The following is a 25,833-nucleotide window of genomic DNA, read 5'->3' on the forward strand; positions in this document are numbered from 1 at the left end:
TGGAGAGCGCGTCAGGCGGGTCGTTGAGCTTACCAGGCCGGTACAGGATGTCATAGTTAAAGGTGGAGAGTTCGATTCTCCATCTGGCGATTTTGTCATTTTTTATCTTACCACGCTGGGTGTTGCTGAACATGAAGGAGACCGTGCGTTGATCAGTCAACAGTGTAAAGCGCCTCCCAGCGAGGTAATGTCTCCAACGACGCACCGCTTCAACTATGGCCTGGGCCTCCTTCTCGACCGAGGAGTGTCTACTCTCCGGACCCTGGAGGGTTCTGGAGAAGAAGGCTACAGGCCGACCGGCCTGGTTCAAGGTGGCTGCCAGGGCGAAGTCAGATGTATCACTCTCGACTTGAAACGGGACAGACTCATCGATCACGTGCAGCGTCGCAGCAGCGATGTCGGATTTGATTCGATCGAAAGCCGCTGTGGCTTCGGTCGAGAGGGGAAAGGAGGTGGGCCCAGACAATAGGTGTGGCTTAGCCAATCGCTGTAAGCACAGTCTAGATACAGTAACTATATACACTATGAACATTGGTGATAGGTCTGTACTATCACAAAGATGCTGCGTACTAATATTGTCATGCAATAAAATGAGTGCAAAATAACAGGGAATTTGCTTTCATCTGCAGTAAGGCAAACAGATTTCCCATCCACACAAATTGCCTGAAGCACTTCTTACAGTCAGAGAAAGAGAAGCAAAAGGGAGTTCCCCTCAGAGTCCCTGAGTGTCTACAGATTCACCTCCAATGTTGCCGCAGCCCCCACAACCACACACAGTCCATTTCAAACCATCAGCAGCCTGAGCTCCAAATCTGAACCTCCATCATGAAAAGGAAACCTCCAGGGAGCTTTGCACCCTCGCAGATCCATTCTTGAACCGCTCTCCAGCATTCAGCCACCTGGTGTGACTCCCATAACCACAGTCGCCAGCACCCTGCAGTCTGCATGGGTTCCTCACCTCAAGTCTTCAGCCTCAGAATCCCTCACTGGTCCGTCATCATAGTTACTCTCCCGTCGTCATCTCCTCTGCTTCTCCTTCTCAAATGGTGGGGGGGGGGGGGGTTGTTCTCCTCATTTTATGATGGCCTGAACCCGTCCTCCGCTCCCCTGCAGTCTGTCACCCCTCATTGCTGCTGCCAACTATAGACACCGCCATCTTAGGTGCAGACCCAGCGGTTGCAGAATTTTTAAATAAGATCACTGTTGGCACCATTAACAGTCTATTTAAAGCTTGTATGGATCTGATAGCAGTTGGACTGGATGGTGAGACCCTGTGTGAGAATTTTGTCTCCATTCCCCACTCCCCGTGGGTTTACACCATTGGCAGAGCTGCCGTTACAATAGATCTGGCGCTTCTGCCAGTTTTCCACCCTGCAAAATGCAATTAAAGCTCAGAAAAATATTGTTGGTTCAGTCACCGAACAACTTAATTTGGTGCGTCATAAGACAAACAAGCAATGTAGGTTGTTCAGCCCATCGAATCTGCCCCACCATTTAATCATCAGCCAATCTATTTTCCCCACTCAGTCTCAATGCCCTTCCTTCTCCCCATAACCTTTGATGCCCTGGCTAATCAAGAACCTATCAATCTATGCAACTTAGCCTCCACAACAGCCTGTGGCAACAAATTCCTCAGATTGATCACCCTCTGGCTAAAGAAATTCCTCCGCATCTCTGTTCTTAGTGGATGTTCTGCAATGTAAATAACTACTATATTCATTCAAAATGTTTCAATGAGATCCCCCTCATTCTCCTCGGCAGTACAGAATATCGCCAAAGATAATGAGGAAGAGGGTTATTTATAGTTACGGTGCCTCCCAATATTAACTTCAATCCTCAGAAGATTTGTGTAGCACATTAGGATGCCTTCCTATCAGCCAGTTCATTAATCTGAAAAATCTCCTGCAAAACAATATTCGTATCTTGATTTTTTTTCAGTTTTTCTCTTTGTTATAATATTTTTTCTCTCTACCTGTAATCGTGCAGTGATGTTTTTTTAATAAATAAATAAAACTTGGAGAAATAAGTGAAACCAAGTTGCTCTAACAGTGCAGTTATTCCCTTTCACAATACTAATGCAGTGATTATCAAAAGTAGAACTTGAAGGCTTGTGAGCAATTTCCCCTCAAGCAAGCTCAAAGCTGCCCTGGCATCAAAAATAGAGTTTTTAAACATTTTAAAACAATGAAATATATTATTCCTTCGCTATATGTGGCAGTAAAATGTTATTTCTTTCTAAAATGGGCTAACATTATTTAAAGTGATGTACATTGCAATTTATTCTGTTGAAGAAGTGCTTGATTGAAACGAGACTCAGAATTAGAATCAGGTTTATTGTCATCACCATATCATTATGAGCCCAGAGGACCCCAAAACCCAGTAGCAATAGATATTCACCAAGACAAATGGTTACTTAACCAAAAGTTGCTTTTAATTATCTTTAAACATGAAAACAGGATCAAACTTTATCACTATTAACTTAATTAACCTAATGTAACCCCCTTCTAATTCTAAGTGTATGTGTATGTAATGTGTGTGTAAGTTTAGAAAAGTTCTTTGATTCACAATCCAAGCTCTCTTCTCATTCCTCCAAGTTCACTGGTTGCAGGCAATTCTTACACTGTGCACAGAATTTAACATTTATGAATTTCACCAGGCTTTGCTGCTTGAAAGGAAAATGGTTATCACTCAGGAAGGTTCTTCTTCATTTTCAGAGAGACATATGTTGTTTGCTGGACACCCACAACTGATTTCTTTTAATCAGCCACTTCACTGTCTTGTCGAAGAAACTTGGCCCATTAGAGTTCTCCAGATGATGACCTCTTTCTTTCAGGTCACCACAGAGTTCCTTTTTGTTTCTCTTATTTCAAGTGAAACATTAGGCAGCCAGTCTTCTCAAACCACAAGGGCTTTGACCAGACTGAACTAAGCACTCACAACCTGTCTTCCAAATGGGGTTTTCCACAAGCTTGCAAGCTTGTCCTGTTCCAGAACCAGCTGCTGCTGCTGACTGTAAAACTGCAGAACTGAATTCTCTCTCAGAGAAAAAAAAGCCTGTTTGACACTCTGCTTGCAAAACCACATGATCTTCTTAGAACCAAGTTCCACTCCAGACAGCCTGCAGCTCTGATGAGTTCTTTCATCTGTTGCCTTTTTGTAAATTGCAATCCATTAGTGACATCTCATGGGCACTCTCCAAAGCTTTTGCAAGGGCTCTTGGTGCCGGACTGTCAAGTATGAGCAGAGCTCCAGTATTTTAAATAAGATCTGTTTTAAAGTGTTTGTATGTGACCTGCACTAAAAAACCTGCCCCAATTTATCTCCTAAAAACATATCTATTATCTGTCACAATATGTAATGAAATTTGTTGTTTTGTAGCATCGGTAAGGTGCAGATCAAGATGCAAAAATTAATATAAATTACTATAAATTACAATTTCAGAAATACAAGTTTTTAAAAGTAAATAATTATGCCAACTGGGAAAAAAGTGAGGTAGTGCCTGTGGTTCATTGTCTGTTCAGGAACCTGATGGTGGATGGAAGAAGCTGTTTTTGTAACATTCATGGTCCTGTACCTCCTTTCTGATGCTAGCAGTGTGAAGAGGCATGGCCTGAGTGGTGAGGGTCCTTAACTAGACACCACCTCTTAAAGATGTCATTAATGGAGGGAAAACTACTGTCCATGATGGCCCTGGCCAAGTTTACAACCAACTGTAGCTTTTTCCTGTCCTATGTATTGACAGCTCCATACCAGATGGTGATGCAAGCAGTCAGAAAGCTCCCCACAGTACACTTGTAGAAATTTGCAAGAGTCTTTGGTGACATATAAAATCTCTTCAAACTTTTCGCAAAATATAGCCGCTGGCATGACTTCTTCAGGTTTGTATCAATATGATGGCCCAAGATAGATCTTCAGAGATGTTGACATCCAGGAATCTGAAGCCTCTTACCCTCTGAACTGCTGACATCTCGATGAGGACTGGTTTGTGTTCTTCTGGCTTCTCCTTCCTGAAGTCCACAATCATTTCCTTTGTTTAGCTAATGTTGAGTGCAAGATTGTTGTTGTGCATTTCCTCATTGCCATCTGTAATTCTGCCATTGTGTAATCTGCAAAAACTTGGAGTTATTTTATATTTGAAGTAACCGATCTATCTTCCTGATGTTCTGATGTAGATGATAAAGCTGGCCTTTATTTCTGAATTGGCCCTCCTTTATGAATAGAACAAATGCTGATTAACTTTTAATCTGTTCATTTCTGGGGGAGTGCAGTTGCTGGCAAAGCTATCATTTATTGGCTGTCCCTTGATGTCATGACAAAAGCAAGGAAAGAACACGCTCTGGATTACTGTTGAATGAGGTCCCACACAGGAGTTGGAGATCCAGTGATAATGAAGGATGGAGTACGATGTAACAAGGGGAGGGAGGAACGTGCCGGTGGTGGTGTTTCCATGAGGCTGCTGATCTTGATGGCAGTGGAAGTTGACAAGAGGCTGTTAGAATAACCCAAGAAGGGAGCTGCAGTGCATTCTGTAGATGGTATATACAGATATGCCTACACTTCACCCTTGAGCTTCTGTCTTTAATGTAACTGCTTATGTTGTACACATTATAACCAGCAGCATAATCTCTAGAAGGATATCTCAAGACGCACCTTTGTTCCAGTTTGAACCTTACCAAGGGAAATAACTGAATGAATGCTTTATGAGGTGGTGTTCTGGGGCTAACAGAAGTGAATTTTTGATGGACAAGTAAGAGTTTGGAGCCTGCCAGAGCAGCTAAGAAAGTTAAATGCAAGTCATGAAATAAATTTGGAGTTAGAAAGCTAGTATTGCCAATGCCATGGTAATGAGGGATGCTGTCAGATTTTTATTAAAGCCTACTTACTCAATAATATTCATCAGAATAGGAAATCTTCCATCCTTATCAAACTGACATACATATGTCTCCCTTTGTTGTCTTCTTTTGTTGACCTAACTAAAGCCAGCATTTCCACTGACATCATATCTGATGTGCTGACATTTTCTCAAGACATGTGTAAGTGACAAAAAAAATGATAAAACCACAATACTGGAGAAACTCAGCAGGTAAACAGCATACTTTATATCGCAAAGGTAAAGATACACAACCAACATTTTGGGCTTAGCCTTTCATCAAGGTATGAGCAAATGTAGACCGAAGCCTAAAACTCTGTCTTTGCTATATAAAGTACACCGTTTGACCTGCTGAATTTCTCCAACATTGTTTTCATGTAAATCATGGTGTCTGCAGACTTTTGTGCTTTACATATGTAAGTGATCCTACCACACTACTTGGAGGAGTACCTGGGGAGCTGCAACCCAGGCCAAGGTTTATTCTGCAACCGGGCATCAAAGAAAAGCAGGTTATTTCGCACTGGTGGGTGTGGGAGCTGTTTGTCAGGATAAGTAACTGAGTTTCCTACACTGCAATGGTGAAAATGGATCTTCTCATGATTAAATGGGCTGAATAGCCTATTTCTGCTACTATGTCTTTTGGTCTCAAATTAGGACCTTCAAGTCAATCCACTGCATACCACTTACTTCACTCCCTTTTAACAAACAAAGTCTGTGAATGTCTGCCTGAAGATTTCTCATTAAAAGGGCCAATCATAATTAGAAGAGTGAGCTATAATGTGGGTGCTCAAATCATAATTAAATGTCATATTGTGTGTATTAAGATAATGCATGACTGGACTTTGTCATTACATTAATTTGCATGAAGTATGAGTTTCAGGACATCATTCAAGGTGGTGTCTTGTCCCACCTGTATCTAATTTGCAGAACAGTAATTATCTTAATTAGAGTGGGTGGGATGAAGTTGCTAACATCATAATTATCTCTTGAAGTCAAGCAGGCAAAGTGACATGCCAACAGCATGGCAAGTATGAGGTGAGTGTGGAATTCAGTGTGTTAGCTAATCTGTGGGCTGTGAGAAGCTGATGCGACGTGCAAGATCCCCTTCCTTGGATTTGAAGTGAGCAATGTGAATCCCAGAGCATTCTCACCACCAAATTCAAAAACCATGAAGAGAAATCAGAAAGGGGACAATTTTTGAGGCTAGTGTAAAACAAGGACCCACAAGCCCAATAAAAGGGCTCTTAGATAGGCACATGAATGAAAGGAAAATAAAGGGTTTTATATATATATATATAGGTCAGCACAACATTGTGGGCTGTAGGTCCTGTACTATGCTGTAATGTTCTATGTTGTATCCAAGTTCAGTTTATTATCAGGTGCAGTGAAAAGGTTTGTTTTGCGACCAATCCAGTTCGACATCCCATACATGGTACTGCAAGTGAAACACAGTCCAGAAGTTCAGTCAGGGAGAGAGTTAAGTTAGAACAGAACAAAGGCAATACAATTTTACTAGTGTGAGTATTAAAAGTGTAAGAGGAATAAGAATGACCATGAAATTGGTGGAGGGACACTCACAGAAGCAATCCCAAGGGTTAGCTGACTTCACCATCCCTAAATCCATTCCAGTGAACCCGTTGGAGATGCAACCAGTGAATGAACCTTTGCATGATTGCTGGTGACCGTCGACCAAGGAAGCCCATGGAACAACCCTCCCCTCTCCTGTGTTAACTGGGAGATTCCATCCATCCAATTCTACAGGGTGATGGGACTTGGCTACATTGCAGGCCGACCTTGAGAATTTGGCATTCGTCAAATAACAAATGTGTCTGCGCACGAAGGCAATCGTAGGCTTCTGCTGATGGACACCATTAGATTAAACAACGGTCCCCATATTTTTATGTGGCTGTAACCTGTCACAGGATTCTGGTGAAATCGGCGACAGCATAAATCTATCTGTGCATTGCAGACAGAATGGATGAAGCTGCCAACTTCTACAGCAGTGCATCACTCACCTGCAGAATGCAGGTGGACACATTGTACTTTGAGTAATGCCAGCAAAATCACTCCCAGTGCTTTCAACATCACTGTGGGAAATAAATTTATGGCTGCTGTCAACTTAACACCTGCAGGAAGAGAGGTTGGAGTCACTTTGCACTCTGTCTATCCAGCTGCTATTCATTGGCATAGAGCAGTTATATCTTTTTGTTCATCTCAAACATTCCAAGGATCTGTTCTACTGACAGACATGCATTTTCTGAGAGGTCAACACATTTTTTAATGCTAAAGCGACTTGTTTGATGGACAAAGCCTTGAACTTTCATCGGCCTTGACAAATCTGTAACCATAATCCTGCACTAATGTGACCAATGCTTAACTTCCATGAAAAGGCTCGACCCACAAATTAGAGGAACACCTCATATTCCATCTGGGTGCCCACCAACCCCTGGATAGCATTAACATTGGCTTCTGGTTTCCGTTGGCCCTACACCATCTACCCCTGTGTCTCTTTTCCTCTAGCTCTCTCTCTTTTCCCTTTTTCCTCCATCTCCTTTACCTCAGCTCTGCGTTCAGAAAGTCAAACCCAACATTCCTCAATTAATTCTCATGTTTCCTCTCTCCTTTCCTCCTCTTCATAGCGAATCAAACCTTTTGACTGTTGGTCTGTACTACTCCACCAGCCCGTTCTTTAAATTCATGCACCTGCCTGCTTTATGCTTATACCTTGAAGAAGGACTCAGGCCGGAAATGTTTGTTACCTATCTTTACCTCATATTAACGGAATGTGACATGCTGAGTTCCTCCAGAATTTCTGTGATTTTACTGCAATCAAAACCTCTGAAGACTTTTGTGTTTCATTCCTCTCAGCACTGCCAAGCCAACAATGGTTTAAGATGATCGGCATCCTAGTGATATGAGTTGAGAATTCCTTGCCCTGTACATAAGTACAATGTACAGATGCACCAAAACCCTTACCTGCTGCCACCAAACAGGTACATAATATACTGCAATAATATAATTCATACAATACTATGCCAAGATAGAAAAAGAGATATATATAAATGGATAAATGACAGTTGCTGTGAGTGCAAGAAAAATAGTGTAGACAATGTTTTGGAAGTCCCGGAGTAGTCTTTGATTCGGGTCAAGATGGTTTACAAGCCTGTTGGCTGTTAGATTAAAAACTGTTCTTCAAAGTAGAGGTGCTGTACATAAATCTTTACCTTCTGCCTTAAGGAAGCAGTGAGAAGAGGGTGATGGAGATCCTTTACAACGTTGGCTGATCTCTTGCGACAGCACCTTGTGTTGACATCTTCGATGGATGGGAGGTCAGCGCCCATGATGGACCTGGCCATCTTCGCTACATTCTGCAACCTTCTGCATTTAAGTTTCCAAACCAGGCTGCGGTGCAATTGGTCAGCATACTTCCCACAGCGCACCTATAGAGATTTGATGGACTATTGCCAATCACATTAGGAAATGAAGGTACTTATGTTACTATAGTAATAAAGGGAGGATCACAGAGGTGCAAATCCTTTTAATAAAATGCCTTTTGCAAAATAATTATTGAAAGTGCCATCTTTGCTTTTGCTCTTTGCTGCTGTGTAAGAGTGAAGCTGAGGAAAGTATAGGCAGATTAGCTTTGCTGAACTCTTGATGTTGATAGTTCTGGGCAGCTGAATGAGAATCTTGGATAAGGATTAGCCTAAGGATACTTCAGTATGTTAATTTTTTTTTATCTTCTGGCCTTCAGTCTCTGATTCTTTTCAAAAGCCAAAACTATCTCATTGATTTGTTTGTTAAATTAATACATGGGATATGGGCAAGCTGCAAAGGTCAACAATTCTTGCCCTATCCTAATTGCCTTTGGACCAAATAGTTTGCTAGAACATTTTGGAGGGCAGTTAAGAGTCAGAACTTTTGCTGAATATATATATATATATATATATATATATATATATGCAGGGAAGGTTGGTAGATTCTCTTCCCTGAAGAGAGTTAGTGAACCAGATGGATTTTTGCAGCTTTTAAGTATGTTCATTTCCAGTATTACTGATACTCAATTTTTATTAGCTTATTTAATTACCTAACTTTAAATTCCACAGATGCAGTGGTGGGATTAGAGGTTTCAAAAACATCACCTTTCTCAAAACATTACATCTATCGAGATGTAACCATTAATTGGCACATTAGCCACAGGATCCTTGGCAACTCCTCAAACATTTCACACTTCCACTGCCCACAGTGTATTGTGGAGCTTGTGAAACACTTAACGAATATCGCAGGTAATCAAAGGTTTGTACGTGATAGAAATATTCTCAGGTGTATTTATTTCAATGCAAGGAGTATTGTCAGAAAGGCAGACGAGATTGGGGCTTGGGATTATGACATTATTGCTATTAGTGGGACTTGGTTGCGGGAGGGGCAGGACTGGCAGCTCAATGTTCTGGGGTTCCTATGTTTGAGACGGGATAGAGGGGGAGGGTTGAAAGGAGAAGAGTGACATTGCTTGTCAGGAAAAATATCACAGCTGTGCTTAGACTAGACAGCCCAGAGGGCTCATCTACAGAGACCATATGGGTGGAGCTGAGGAACTGGAAAAGTGTAACCACACTGATAGGGTTGTATTATATTCTGCCCAATAGTTAGAGAGAATTGGAGGAACAAATCTGTAGAGAGATAGAGACCAATGTAAGAAACAGAAAGATGTGATAGTAAGAGATTTTAACTTTCCACATATTAATTGAGACTCCCATACTGTAAAAAAGCTGGATGGCTTAGAGTGGGTCAAATGTGTTCAGGAAAGTTGTCTAAATCAATATATAGAGGTACCAACGAGGGAGGATGCAATACTTGATCTCCTATTAGGAAAGCATGTGTAAATGAACATTTTTGGTTCAGTGACCATAATGTCATTAAAGTTAATTATGGATAAGGAAAGGTTTAGACCTCGAGTTGAGATTCTAAATTGTAGAAAGGCCTATTTTGTGGAAATGGGAAAGGATCTAGGAAGAGTGCATTGTGATAAGTTGTTTTATGTCAAGGATGTGTTTAGTGAATGAAAAACCCTCAAAGGAAAAATTTGGGAGTGTAGAATATGCATGTTCCTGTCAGGATTAAAGGCAAAGTTACCAGGCATAGGGAATATTGGTTTTCAAGGGATATTGGCAAACTGGTTAAGAAAAGAGAGGTATATAGCAGCTATAGTCAACAAGGTGCAAGTGAGATACTAGAAGAGTATAGATAATGTAAGAAAGTACTTAAGAAGGAAATCATGAAGGCAAAAATAAGACATGAGGTTCTTTGTGAAGGTAAACCCAAAGGGTTTCTATAAGTTTTTTCTTTGGCTTGGCTTCGCGGACGAAGATTTATGGAGGGGGTAAAAAAGTCCACGTCAGCTGCAGGCTCGTTTGTGGCTGACAAGTCCGATGCGGGACAGGCAGACACGATTGCAGCGGTTGCAGGGGAAAATTGGTTGGTTGGGGTTGGGTGTTGGGTTTTTCCTCCTTTGCCTTTTGTCAGTGAGGTGGGCTCTGCGGTCTTCTTCAAAGGAGGTTGCTGCCCGCCAAACTGTGAGGCGCCAAGATGCACGGTTTGAGGCGTTATCAGCCCACTGGCGGTGGTCAATGTGGCAGGCACCAAGAGATTTCTTTAGGCAGTCCTTGTACCTTTTCTTTGGTGCACCTCTGTCACGGTGGCCAGTGGAGAGCTCGCCATATAACACGATCTTGGGAAGGCGATGGTCCTCCATTCTGGAGACGTGACCCATCCAGCGCAGCTGGATCTTCAGCAGCGTGGACTCGATGCTGTCGACCTCTGCCATCTCGAGTACTTCGACGTTAGGGATGTAAGAGCTCCAATGGATGTTGAGGATGGAGCGGAGACAACGCTGGTGGAAGCGTTCTAGGAGCCGTAGGTGGTGCCGGTAGAGGACCCATGATTTGGAGCCGAACAGGAGTGTGGGTATGACAACGGCTCTGTATACGCTTATCTTTGTGAGGTTTTTCAGTTGGTTGTTTTTCCAGACTCTTTTGTGTAGTCTTCCAAAGGCGCTATTTGCCTTGGCGAGTCTGTTGTCTATCTCATTGTCGATCCTTGCATCTGATGAAATGGTGCAGCCGAGATAGGTAAACTGGTTGACCGTTTTGAGTTTTGTGTGCCCGATGGAGATGTGGGGGGGCTGGTAGTCATGGTGGGGAGCTGGCTGATGGAGGACCTCAGTTTTCTTCAGGCTGACTTCCAGGCCAAACATTCTGGCAGTTTCCACAAAGCAGGACGTCAAGCGCTGAAGAGCTGGCTCTGAATGGGCAACTAAAGTGGCATCGTCTGCAAAGAGTAGTTCACGGACAAGTTTCTCTTGTGTCTTGGTGTGAGCTTGCAGGCGCCTCAGATTGAAGAGACTGCCATCCGTGCGGTACCGGATGTAAACAGCGTCTTCATTGTTGGGGTCTTTCATGGCTTGGTTCAGCATCATGCCCATTCAGAGCCAGCTCTTCAGCGCTTGACGTCCTGCTTTGCGGAAACTGCCAAAATGTTTGGCCTGGAAGTCAGCCTGAAGAAAACTGAGGTCCTCCATCAGCCAGCTCCCCACCATGACTACCAGCCCCCCCACATCTCCATTGGGCACACAAAACTCAAAACGGTCAACCAGTTTACCTATCTCGGCTGCACCATTTCATCAGATGCAAGGATCGACAATGAGATAGACAACAGACTCGCCAAGGCAAATAGCGCCTTTGGAAGACTACACAAAAGAGTCTGGAAAAACAACCAACTGAAAAACCTCACAAAGATAAGCGTATACAGAGCCGTTGTCATACCCACACTCCTGTTCGGCTCCGAATCATGGGTCCTCTACCGGCACCACCTACGGCTCCTAGAACGCTTCCACCAGAGTTGTCTCCGCTCCATCCTCAACATCCATTGGAGCGCTTACACCCCTAACGTCGAAGTACTCGAGATGGCAGAGGTCGACAGCATCGAGTCCACGCTGCTGAAGATCCAGCTGCGCTGGATGGGTCACGTCTCCAGAATGGAGGACCATCGCCTTCCCAAGATCGTGTTATATGGCGAGCTCTCCACTGGCCACCGTGACAGAGGTGCACCAAAGAAAAGGTACAAGGACTGCCTAAAGAAATCTCTTGGTGCCTGCCACATTGACCACCGCCAGTGGGCTGATAACGCCTCAAACCGTGCATCTTGGCGCCTCACAGTTTGGCGGGCAGCAACCTCCTTTGAAGAAGACCGCAGAGCCCACCTCACTGACAAAAGGCAAAGGAGGAAAAACCCAACACCCAACCCCAACCCACCAATTTTCCCCTGCAACCGCTGCAATCGTGTCTGCCTGTCCCGCATCGGACTTGTCAGCCACAAACGAGCCTGCAGCTGACGTGGACTTTTTAGGAGTAAAGGATAGTAAGGAACAAAATTGGTCTCATAGAAGATTAGAGTGGTTTTGCGGAGCCTTACGAGATGGAGGAGATCTTAAACAGTTTTTTTTTTTGCATCAGTATTTACTCAGGAAATTAACTAAGGAAGGAAGTAGTGTCATGGAACATATAGAGATTAAAGAGGAAGAGATGCTTTCTGCCTTACAGCAAATAAATGGAGATAAATCCCTTGGGCCTGACATGATATTCCCTCAGACCTTGAGGGAGATGAGTGTAGAAATTACAGGGGCCCTGGAAGAAATATTTAAAATGTCCTTAGCCACGGGTGAAGTGCCAGAGGATTGGAGTGTTGCTCATGTTGTTCGTTGTTTAAAAAAGGTTCCAAAATTAAACCAGGAAATTACAGGCCAGTGAGCCTAACCTCAGTAGTAGGTAAATTATTCGAGGGTGTTCTGAGAGATCAGATATACAAGTATTTGGGCAGCCAAGGGCTGATTAAGGATAGTCACCATGGCTTTGTGCATGTCAGGTTGTGTTTAATGAATCTTACAGAATTTTTCGAGGAGGTTTCTAAGAACGTAGATGAAGGAATGGCTGTGGATGTTGACTATATGGACATCAGTAAAGCCATTGACAAAGTCCCACATGGGAGGTTAGTTCAGAAGGTTCAGACACTAGATATCCATGGATAAATTTAAACTGAATTTAAATTTAGCTGAATGGGAGAAGACCGAGAGTGGAAGTGGATTGCTTCTCAGACTGGAGGCCTGTGATTAGTGATGTGCCTCAGGGATCATTGCTTGGACCATTGTTGTTTGTTGTCTATATCAATGATCTGGTTGATAATGTGGTAAATTGGATCAGCAAGTTTGCTGATGACACTAAAACTGGAGTCGTTGTGGACAGTGAGGAAGGTTTTCAAAACTTGCAGAGGTAGTTAGACCAGCTGGAAAAATGAGCTACAAAATGGCAGATGGAATTTAATACAGACAAGTATGAGGTGTTGCATTTTGGAAGGACAAACCAAGTTAGGACATACACAGTAAATTATAGGGCACTGAGGAGTATGGAGGAACAAAGGGATCTGGGAATTCAGATACATAATTCTCTGAAAGTGGTAGTCAGGGTTGTACAGAAATCTTTTAATATCTTGGTCTTCATAAATCAAAGCATTATATAATCAGGATAATGTGAACTATTTTATACCTGTGTATGAATATACCTTTCTCACTGTAGTAAATATACAGTGGGGTGCATATGTATGTATATGTATCTGAATGTGTGAACACTTTCCTGAGATGGTGGAAGACATCAATAAATAAAATCTCTTTTGTTATTTGAATCTTGAATCTTATGTAAGAAGCCTCCTAAGGAACACAGAGACATAACACAGTGGTAGCGGTATAAGAGAACAAGAATAAAGCCATACAATTGATATTAAGTCACTGAAATACAAAGGGAAAGAAGAGAACAAGAGGAGCTGGAATTAAACTTAATGCAGACAAATGTATTATAAAAGAGAATGAATGCCAAATCTTCGGAATGGTGTACACTCCTGATGGGGTAAAGCCAAGCCCAGAGAAGGTTTAAGCCATTGCCGAGATGGAGCATCCAAAGGGCAAAAAGGAACTCAGATGTTTCTCTGGGTTGGTCCAGTATATGAGTTCCTTCATATCACATATATCAGACTACACAGCAAATATCAGAGAGCTGTTGAAGGAAGATGTGGAATTTCAGTGGTCACCTTCATATCAGAGAAGTTTTGACCATTGCAAAGAAATAATATGCAGAGAAGTGGAGTTGAGATACTATGATAGAGAAAAAGCCCTCACTCTGCAAGTAGATGCATCTAACAGAGCCTTTGTGCAGCATTAATACAAGAAGAAAAACCAATAGCTTTTGCCTCAAAAGCACTAACAACAGCAGAGACCAAAAATGCCAATATTGAGAGAGCTGTTAGTGCTTGTATACAGATGTGAGAAGTTTCATAGTTTTTGTATGGAAGAAAGTTTATAGTAGAAAGAGATCATCACCAACTGGAACACATCCAGAGAACCTAAACAAGGCACCAGCTAGACTGCAGAGATTACTTCTATTACGACTTTGACTTAAAATAGATACCAGACAAAGATATGGTGCTTGCTGATACCTTGTCACGACTTTCCCCGAATGAAAAATATGAAATGGAAGACATGGGGATCAAGATACATCATCTCACAGTGTGACCAGTAATAAATTAAGCCAGGTCAGAGAAGAAACCAGTAAGGATGACGTGTTGCAAATGCTTTCTCAACAAGTAATACTAGGATGGCCAGAGAGGATAAAGCAGATACAGCCTTCAATATGTCAGTATTGGTCTATCAGAGATGACATATCACTGGAGAATGGTGTTCTGCTGGCTGGATCAAGACTGATTATACCTGAAAAAATGTAGAAGGAGATTCTCCAGAAAATACCTGAAGCTCACATGGGAATGGAGAAATGTCAACTCGGAGCTAAGTCAGCGTGTACTGGACTGGTATATGCAAAGACATTGAAAGTATGGTGGTTACATGTCAAATATACCAAAAGTACAGAAACATACCATAAAAAAGATGAAATGATTTCCAAGAAGTACCTGCCAGGCCATGGCACACAGTGGAAGCAGACTTATTCACCAAAAATCAAGACTGGTATTTAATTGTAGCCTGTTACTACTCTAAGTTTCCATTTATCAAAAGGGTGAAAGACCTGAGAGCATCAACTATCACTTCAGAAATGAGCGCTCCTTGTTGAACAAGGAATACCAGAGCAAGTAATATGTGACAATGGAACACAGTTCACGTCACAAGCATTCAGAAAGATGGCTGCAAAGTATGGGTTTGTTATCACTATATCATTCCATACTAACCCAAAGGTCATGGGTTCATTGAAAGACAAGTGCAAACTGTGAACGCACACTAGTTAAATGTTGTGAAACAAAAGAAGACCCGTACCTAGCTCTTCTATCATTACGAGCAATACCTTTAAGGACTGACATTAAGTCCCCGGCAAGAGATATAAAACAATTCTACCAAGTAAAATACATCCCCCAGAAGACCAGGAGGAAACCAGAAGAAGACAGGCTGACGCACAAGAAGAAGGATGTCAGCGTTATAACAAACATTGCCAAAACTTTTGAGAGGGCAGCAAGAGTTGATGTTGAAAAGATGGACCCCAGCAAAGGTCATCAGAGAAGTTGAGACATCAAGATCATACATTGTCGAGACAGACTCTGGCAATCAGCTGAGGAGGAACAGAATTCATATCCAGCCGACACAAGATGTGATAAAGCAGAAAGCTTTAATCCCAGCAAAACCTGCAACACCAATATCAAGTGATGTATCAAATGAAGAGACCACAACCACTAATACCGAAACATCAACACAGCAGTTGTCAGGTAAAGCACCACAAGCCAAGTCACCTACACGTGTACCAGCAACACAGAGCCCAACAGTCACTGCCAAATCCACAAGATGACAAAGCAACATACTGCCGCCAGTGTGATATCAATAAAAACTATTTAAAAATGGTCGTGTAAATAAACTAATGTATAATTTCAGCTACTTAAGTTGCACTGGAAAGAAAGTGATAAAGAACACTTTTTTTCTTTATCTTGAGGAGGAGAGATAAATAGTCAGGATAATGTGAACTATTTTGTAACCACGTAATAATACACCATTTTCACTGTAGTAACCGTCGTGCACCTCTGTGGGGCGTATGTATATGTATCTGAATGTGTGAACACTTTCCTGAGATGGTGGAAGACATCAATAAGTAAAATCTCTTCTGTTATTTGCATCATGAATCTCTAAGTTATTTAAGAAGCGTCTCAAGGAACCCAGAGTCATAACACAAAGTATTGAGTCTATGAGTTGAGATGTTATTATGACATTGGTGAGGCCAAATTAGGGTGATTGTGTGCAGTTCCTGTCACCTAACTACAGGAAGGATTGAAAGAGTGCAGAGAAGCTTTACTAGGATGTTGCCAGGTCTTCAGAAGTTGACTTATAGGGAAAGATTAAACAGGTTAGGAATTTATTCTTTGGAACATAGAAAAATGAGGGGAAATTTGATAGAGGTTTACAAAATTATAAGTGGTAATGACTGAGTACATGCAAGTAGGCTCTTTCTACATAGATAGGAGAGATAACTACAAAGCTTTAGGGTAAAAGGGGAAAGGTTTAGGGGGATCATTAGGGGGAACCTCTTCACTCAAAGGGTGGTGGCAGTGTGGAATGAGCTGCCATCTGGCGAGGTAAATGCAGGCTCACTCTTAGGTTTTAAGAATAAATTGGATAGATACATAGATGGGAGAGGCCTGGAGAATTATGGACTGGGTGCAAGTCAATGTGATGAGTGGATTAACATTATGGCACAAACTAGAAGGGGCGAATGGCCTATTTTCTGTGCTGTAGGGTTCTATGGTTCTAGGTAGGTAATATGCTTCTTAATTCATAAAAAAACCTTGTTAATTTTTTTGGTATTTCTATATCATCCTGTCTCTTGCTCAAAGAAATCAAGCGTTACAATGCTAGGGTTTTAGCACTAATATTAATAGCTGGTCCTTCCTCATCCTTCCAACTTCTTATTGGTTGCTCAATTCCAGCATTTCTTTTGTGCCTTATCAAATGCAATGACATTGTCTGTCAGGTGTTAGTTATTATAGGGAGCCATTTCTGAATGATTTATTATGCCATAATTTATCAGCTCATTTTTGAAGATAATTGGAAGTGTTGTGAACAGCAAAGGAGGCTTCCAAAGCTTGCACAAGGATCTGGACCAGCTGGAAAAATGAACTAAAAAATGTCATATGGAATTTAATGCAGACCAGACTAGTGTGAGGTGTTGCATTTTGGAAGGACAAACCAAGGTCAGAAACACACGGCAAATGGTAGGGCACTGAGGAGTGTAGTAGAACATCCGATACATAATTCACTGAATGTGGCGTCACAGGTCAATAGAGTTGTAAAGAGAGTTTTTGGCATATTTGCCTTCATAAATCAAAGTATTTAGTATAGGAGTTGGGATGTTGTGGTAAAGTTGTATAAGATACTGGTGAGGCCAAATTTGGAGTATTGTGTGCAATGTTCATCACCTAACTGCAGGAAAGATATCAATAAGATTGAAAGAGAGCAGAGAAAATTTACACAGATGTTGCCAGGACTTCAGAAAATCAGTTGCAGGGAAAGGTTAAATAGGTTTGGACTTTATTCCCTCAATCATAGAAGAATGAGGGGCGATTTAATAGATGTATACAAAATTATGTGTGGTATACATAAAGTCAACGCAAGTAGGCTTTTTCCATTGAGGTTAGCTGAGATACAAACCAGATGGTGAAAGGGGAAAGGTTTAGGGGGAACATTAGGAGGAATTTCATCACACAGAGAGTAGTAGGTATGTGGTATGAGCTGCCTGCTGAAGCGGTGATGCGGGCTCAATTTTTAACATTTTGGACTGGTACATGAATGGGAGGGATCTGGAGAGCTATGGACTGGGTGCAGGTAAGTGGGATGAGGCAGAAAAATAAATTTGGCACAGATTTAAGGGCTGACTAGTCTGTTTTCTGTGCTATAATGCTCTATCGTTCTTTAACCTATTATTGCTATTTATAGAATCTGGATAATTTATTCTACAAAAAGAGCCCTTTTGCCCAACCTGCTCACAACCAAGAAAGATACATTCATCCTAATCCCACTTTTCCGATCATGGTCTGTCGTTCAATATGTGTTGCTCATCAAATGCTCGCACCCAGGTTAATTAAATGTAATTGGAATTTTTTGCTTCCATCACCCTTTCAAGAAAGGATTCCCAGGTCTCTACCTTGAATGCTGGTAGTACTCAGTAGGTCATGCAGCATCTGTGATGAGAGAAGCATAGCTTTCGGTTGATAATGCTTCTGAGTACTTCCTGCATTTCAGATTTTATTTCAGATTTGCAGCATCTGCAGATGTTTTCACAGTGGATCACTTCAAACCAAGTCTCTTTAGTCATCAGCCGCTCTACCAGGGACAATAGAAACTTTCTGTTCAACATGCCAAGGTCTGCTTTCATTTTGTGCAAAGCCTCCTCTGTTGCAGGGAAAACAACTTTGGTCCATTCAAATCTCTCTCGCAACTAACACTCTGTCACTGGCAATATGCCATGAATCACCTCTACACTTTCTCCACTACCATCTCGTGCTTCTCTATCAAGTGACTGATTCAATCTTGCAATTAAAATCCCAATTATAATTGGGTGCCAGTAACACCAGAAGAGGTCAGGGGAAGAAGCTGAGGAACTCAAGGGCACTGGAGCATTTCAGAGGTATCAGCTGAGAAGAGGGGAGAGGTACCTCATGAAGAGTTCACCTACGTGACCTGATCTAGCTGCAATTGTTAGGCTTAGACTTGATATAGCTCTCGATCCAGAAATGTGCCAATACTTAGGCTGTTGTCATTAGGTGCACCAGTTGATAAACAAGTCTCTTGTTATGGGTTATGAAGGGTGTTACAGGATCAGGAGTGTGCAGAATGTGTGTTGTATACCTGGGATCAGGCAGGATGGAAAGGATTAGGTTGGTGTGAAATAAATTACTGAATCACATAAATATGTCAGAGTCTATGGTTGTGCTTGGATCAAGTTTGGATTGTGTTTGCATTACACATCCTAAGCATTTCTCCTCTTCTCTGCTTAAAGTTATACAGATAGGACAGCATAGAGATATAATGATAATTTACCACTGCTCTGCACCGCCTTGGAACACAGGATTGCTTCGCTGATTTTTACAACCAAATGAATCTAATGAATTAGCAAATGAACTAATAGATATCTGCTAAACAAAAAAATCTGCATATCAGATTTTTGCTAATGTACAAAAGTACCTGTGCTGACTGTTAGAGACCTGTTCAAACCCTGCCAATAATCGGTCGGCATTTAGGCCATCACACAAATGTACCTCCCTCCATCAATTCTGTTTATTACCTCCCACCACCTTATGAAAGCTGCTGGAACATTAACAGATCCATCCGACCCTTGTCATATTCTTTTCTACTCCCTTCCATTGGGCAGAAGGTGCACGAGCTTGAAAACACGACCCTCCAGGTTCAAGGACTGGTTCCTTCCTGCTATATAAACAAAATCCCAACTCCCTGAATTCCCTCCCTGAACCTCCACTGATCTCTTCCTCCTTTTGAAATCCGTCCCTTTACCAGGCCTCTTCTACCATTGATTCTTGGCTCAGTGACAATGGGAAGTTTCTTATGATGTTTCCACTATTAGAGATGCTATGTAAATTCAGGTTGCTGTTTTATAGTTTAACCAAGCAATGTTGCACTTGAAACTATTTCTAATGCTTGCAGATAACTAGCCTGTTTAAAGGAATAAATGGAAGTTAATGTAAACTTCCCACTATTGAATTCATGCCTGTCAATTCATTGTGGGAACAATGAAGGGTAGAAATGAGGTACACAAGAATTACTCTAATACCTGTAAGAAGTTTTGATTGACAGGAGCCACAGAGCTATTGATTGATTGGATTAAATTGCTTACATCTTCAATGACCAGTTCTGAACTGATCAATCTGTGTTCATTGAAAACAAATCTTATTAATTATTAATTTCCTAATGAGAATATCGAGTATGAATGTTTACAGAATACACTAATTCATTTTGAACAATTAAATAAGAATAACAAATAACCATATATTAAGTTTAACATGCAAGAAACCATTAGAAATTGTAACATACAGGTATTCTCCAACTTACCACCTATGCGACTTATGGCCATCTGTACATACGACTGCAATTTTTTAAAAAATATATAAAATGTACGTATTTACGGGTGAAAGTCCTATCTATTGAAAGTAATGCCTCTTGCGAGAGGTTGGCAGTGGTGGCCAACCTCATGCGAGAGCTGGCTGGTGGCTAACCACTCGCGAGAGCTCACCTTAGTGGCCGCCATGTTGCATTTGATGAACGATAACATGGATACGGTGCTTTTCTGACATATGCCCATTTCGAGATATGATCGGTGGCCAGAACAGAACCTGGATGTAAGTTGAAGCATGCCTATATATTGAACAAAAAAATTGAATTTAATCTTTGACACCAAGCTGTTCCAAAGATTCAAACTCCTGATAGGAGGTATCTTCCTTGAATATAATACCAAAAATCTGAATGCCAAAAATCAGGACATCCCGAGAATCTGGACTCTCAAACTTTTAAAATTTAGCAGGCTTTTGTGTGCATGGTTTCATGTGTGCATGCATAAGTGCTACAGATGCACAGCGACAAGAAGTGACTACGCTTCATATAGATAATCTTATCACAAATAAATTAATTTATATACTGTATTTTTTCTTTTACAAGGGCAGCATGGTTAACACAACACTGTTTACTGTGTATGCCTAAATTAAAATTAAAATTACTGTTCATTTTTAAACATAGTTTCAAACATTACACAGTCTTTCAGTAGTAAAAAAAATTATGTTGACACTTTTGTCAAGTGTTGACTTTATTTTTCTTTAAAACGACTCATTTTGATTAATAAAAAATGCTATATTTGCTAATGAATGAACTATCAAAATTTATCTGTTCATCTTCCTTCTTAAATTTGAATTTTAAAAGTACTGCCCGAGAATCTGAAACATCAGAAAATCTAAACCAATCCAATCCCAAATCAGATGGATTTTAGGACTTTTACTGTACAAAGCACCAACCATTTACTCGCTCTCATTATAAACTACTAATCACAAGCTGCAGGTGTTTCACTGGTTGGGAAGTGACTTCCAAATTATGGTGCTTTTACACAGAATTAACAATGTCGTGGTTTGATCAAACTGTATTGTAATTGGAATTTTTTGCTTCCATCACCCTTTCAAGAAAGGATTCCCAGCTCTCTACCTTGGATGCTGGTAGTACTCAGTAGGTCATGCAGCATCCGTGATGAGAGAAGCATATTTGATAATGCTTCTGAGTACTTCCTGCATTTCAGATTTTATTTCAGATTTGCAGCATCTGCAGATGTTTTCACAGCAGACAATAGCAATGCCAATAGAACATTACTTTGAAGCACTTTTGATGTTTTCACTGCATCCTGAATTTGGCTGCTACATTTGTGTGAGAAATTATAGGCTATGGTCATACTCAATTCCTGGCAATAGATTCCATGGATACACTGAACAACAAAGATTTTGCCTCCTTTACATTTTATGGGTGTATTTTATGCATTTTGGCCTGCTGATCACAAAATTCATCTTAATATGTTCCTATCATGTACCATTTTTTAGATATGATCTATTTTTGTGACGTCCTATCATATTTTAAGTCTTCTTCAACCATGAAATGCAGCATATCATTGAGAATTCATTTTCTGCATTCGCACTTGGGCTTCTTCCCTGTTGATTGTAGTGCAGTAATTGACGAACATGGTGAGAGGTTTCACCGGGACATTTGCGACCATGAAAAAGCAGTATCAGGGCAACTGGAATACATCAATGTTGGCCGACTATTGTAAGACACTGATACAAGAGGCATCAGATGTTGCGTTCAATTGAAAATCAGTGACACAATTGGTGTAGCACCTGTGATCAGGACCGAGGCTTGAATCCTTTGCTGTCTGTAAGGAGTTCTCCCCATGTGGGTTGTTCCTGGGGGCTCTGGTTTCCTCCCATCGTTCAAAATGTAATGGGGCTATAGGTTAATTGGTTGTAAACTGGGGAGCACAGACTCATGGGCCGAAATGGTCTGTTACTGTTTGTCTAAATTTAAATAATTTTTTTAGGTCATTTGAACTAACGCAATATGTCAGCATTATTATGCAATTAAATGTGGTAGATTCAATAAAAGTTAATTTAACATTTCTCCAACTTCCTTCATGATGCAATAAATCTGAAATTATCTGGATAGATAGAACCTAGTTTACTGGATAAATAATCAAGGGGTTTGCACTAATGATCCGGAAGTGTGAGACGTGAATCTGCAATCATTACCTCAAAGTTCAAGGTTCTTTTTGTTGTCACATAATAGTACATATAAATGTAATACTGTACATGATATCTGGTCTGGTTTGTAAGGGAATCTGGATTTACAGTGCAGCCAAATCTTCTCTGCACTATGAAATGTTCCAGCAATTCTAGGTCAATGAGAAATGGTCAATAAATAAAAATTTAAAATTGCAGGTGTTAGAAATCCAAAATAAAATCTTAAAATTTTGGAAAAACTCAGCATGTCAGGCAGCATCTGTGGTCCAAGACCCCCCATCAGAACTTCAATGGGGAATAACTGCCAGTGACACCTCATCCCTTGAATAGGTACAAAAGGTCCCCCTGGACTGAACATCCAGAATTAGCAGGTGACACTCTTGGCCCTGGATGGTGCTGGTGACCAGAAATGAATTTCATGCACTTGGTCTCAGAAATCAATGCTATATTATAATTTGTTTTTCAGTTCCGACTCATTCTAAATGTGGCTGTAATCCAATCAGGGGCCGATCAGTCACTGAGCAAATGCGTTCTCTCCTTTCACCTAGAATTACTGTAGACTCTTATTCCTGTCCTTCAGAGCCACATCCTTCCATCTCTTCCATGGAGTTTTATAAAGAACATGATCTGGTGCATTGTGCAGTTCTTGAGAAACAGGTGCCTGAGATGCTTGGAAAAGATCATTTCTTAAAGATTCTTTAGGGTTGCCCCCTATTCATGATCCCTATTACAAGCGGAGGAGAGGCAAGCAGTCAAGTTTACCTCCACGGGATACAATCGTATAATTCCAGTCACAGCGCGATATGAACAGATGGTATCTTGGGAGGGTCAAGAGGTGGAAATGAATTCTCTAGACTTTTCTTCCCCTAATAGCCTGGGCTTTCAATCTTTTTTTCCCCCAGGAGGCAATGTAATCAGGCCTCAGGAGAGAGTATCCATGCTACAAGAAGCATCAATGTGTGGGCTGTAACTGTTGCCATGGTCACATTCATTATTATTATCTTCTTCAGTGGAGACAAGATAGGGAAGTATTGCTATCACAATCTTTGAGGGAAATAACTCAAACCAGCTACATTGTGGGTGAGGTTGGGACTCCCTGTGTAACCTGGCAATGATGCATGTGGCTCCGATATTCAACAGAAGGCACTGTTCACCACTTTGCATATGAGTGAGGATTCTGCTTGACCAAGCTTTCCCACCCCAACCTGTTAACTGCACAGGAGGAATAGGTGAATAAAAATAATAGATTAATGCATTTCTCTAACAGTCACAATAAGACCAAACACTTCATAGACTGAAAAATCACTTCTGAAATGTAGAAAACATGACTGAGAATAGTTGCATAGCATGATCCCACAAATAGCAATGTGAAAACATGGATGTATTCACTAACTTGGTTTCCACTGCCTTCTATGAGACATGATCATCCTCTAGGTATCAAAAGTTCTCTCGTGAGTCCAGAAACTGGCATCCCTGCCTCTGAACTGTTCAGTGAGATGCAGCATCCTCCCATTTCTTACCTGACAACCTCTGTTAGAATTTGTACAATTTAATGAGATCCCATATGATTCCTAAAACTCCAGATGACACCACCTGTCTTTGCACGTCCTTCTTACTATTGCAAGAATCAGTCAGGGGAACTTTTAGTGACTCTTTGCTAGCAAATAGATCATTTCCATTAAGGAGACCAAAAACAGTCCACAGATGTAATAAAACCAGGGCCCAATCTAACTGTGGTAAGATGTCCATGATCTTGTACTCAGAACACTTCAATAAAGGCCAATCCACCTTTTGGGTCAGAAAAGAGTCCTGACCTAAAATCTTGACTGTTCACTCTCTCCAACGATGATGCCTGACCTGCTTAGCTGGATGTTTTCAATGACTGGGATCCAAGGACTCACTCTCTTGACAACTCCCAATCTCACACCATTTATCTTGTGTCCTGCATGCTTGATTCCCCTATCACAGTGGATAACTTCACATCCAGCCACAGTGAACTCACATCCATATTTTCCCACTCACACAACTTGTCTAAATCACATTAAAATTTATTTGCAACCTTATTATAGTTCTCTATCTCATGATTTTTGTGTTGCCAGCAACCTTGGTCATATTACATCTGGTTTTTCCTTTCTTGATCTCCCACCCTGGTCATAAAGTAAATGTTCAGGACCATTTCCAAGATGGGCATTCTAAGTAGTTCGCATCAAAAGCATTAATTTAAAGAAAGGAAATACCTAGAAATATTTCAGATTTGTATGCTTCACTTTAAAATTGATTTCTGTTGCTCAGTGAGTCATGTGTAACTTTTGACATCAATTTGTACTGAGCAGACATGATGTGAACAGTTCGAACCTCTGACCATTCTGTGCATCCCATGGTTTTAGCAATGGATTATTTTGAGAATAGATTGAATGCCATCTCCAGCTGTGATTGTGTCTGCATCTGCACTTTGGAAATACATCAAATTCTGACTGTTCAGGAAAGTCCAGCACCTGTACACCTTCTGACACAGGACCTGAAGATTATGGAAATCTGGAGAGATACTAAACCAGCTGAGATTGCTTAATTGTGTAAGATTATAAGAGCAACGTTATGTGAGTTTCACTCCCCATACCCAAAGAAAGCCAGATTTCAAAAGTGCATTTAGATCCTTATCTTTAAATGAGATCAAATGCATTTCCACCATTTTACATTGTTGTAGTTGGAGGTTCCCACCTGCTTCAAAAGCCCAAGAAGAGCAAGGTGAGCTGCCTCAATGACTCACAACTACTGCCATGAAACTGATGAAATGGTTTGAGAGATTGGTCATGCCCAGAATTAACTCATACCTAAGTAAAGACCTGGATCCATTGCAATTTACTTACTGCCACAATCGTTCCACAGCAGATGAAATCTCACTGGCTCTGCACTCAGCCTTGGATAACCTCAGCATAAACAAGACATACATAAGGCTGCTTTTCATCGATTGCAGCTCAGCTTTCAACTCCATCATCTCCTCATGTACTGGTCAGCAAGTTTCAAAACCTGGGCCTCTGCACCTCACTCTGCCACTGGGTCCTTGACTTCCTCATCAGAAGATCAGTCAGTGCAAATTGGTAACAACGTCTTCTCGTCACTGATCATCAACGCAGGCACACCTGGATGCTTAGCCCTCTGCTCTACTCTCTCTACATCCATGATTTTGTGGCTAGACACAATTCAAATGCCATCGATAAATTTACCGATGTCACCACAGTCGTTGCCAGAATCATAGACATCAATGAGGAAGCATACAGGAGTTAGATAGATCAGCTAGTTAAGTGGTGTCACAACAACAAACTTCCACTCAACATTAGCAAAACTAAGGGATAGCTTATGGACTTCAGGAAGGCAAATCAGGAGAACATAAACAAGTCCTCATTGAGGGGAAAGCAATGGAGAGGTGAAGAAATTCAAATTCCTGGGTGTCAACATCTCTGAAGACTTAACCTGGGGCCATCATGTTGATGAAATCATGAAGAAGGCTCATCAATGGCTATAATTCATTGGGAATTTGAGGAGATTTGGTAAGTGAGCAAAGACTTTTTCAGATTTCTATAGATGTACCAGGG

General features: G+C 41.2%; 1 long non-coding RNA gene across 3 annotated transcripts in view; it reads left to right on the top strand.

Annotated features, from left to right (window-relative positions):
- LOC138741190 (uncharacterized) overlaps nt 1-25,833 on the top strand; it is an 81,992-nt gene that overhangs the window by 50,879 nt on the left and 5,280 nt on the right. Inside the window, exons 3-5 of one of the 3 annotated variants that reach the window (XR_011343375.1) lie at nt 7,739-7,863; nt 8,108-8,356; nt 8,977-9,254. This is a non-coding gene — a long non-coding RNA (uncharacterized lncRNA). Of the gene's footprint in view, nt 1-7,738; nt 7,864-8,107; nt 8,357-8,976; nt 9,255-25,833 lie in introns of those variants that run through there. The other 2 variants (XR_011343374.1, XR_011343373.1) reach the window with 2 other exon arrangements.

Source organism: Narcine bancroftii, chromosome 8, assembly GCF_036971445.1.
Source record: "Narcine bancroftii isolate sNarBan1 chromosome 8, sNarBan1.hap1, whole genome shotgun sequence".
NCBI classification, from domain to species: domain Eukaryota; kingdom Metazoa; phylum Chordata; class Chondrichthyes; order Torpediniformes; family Narcinidae; genus Narcine; species Narcine bancroftii.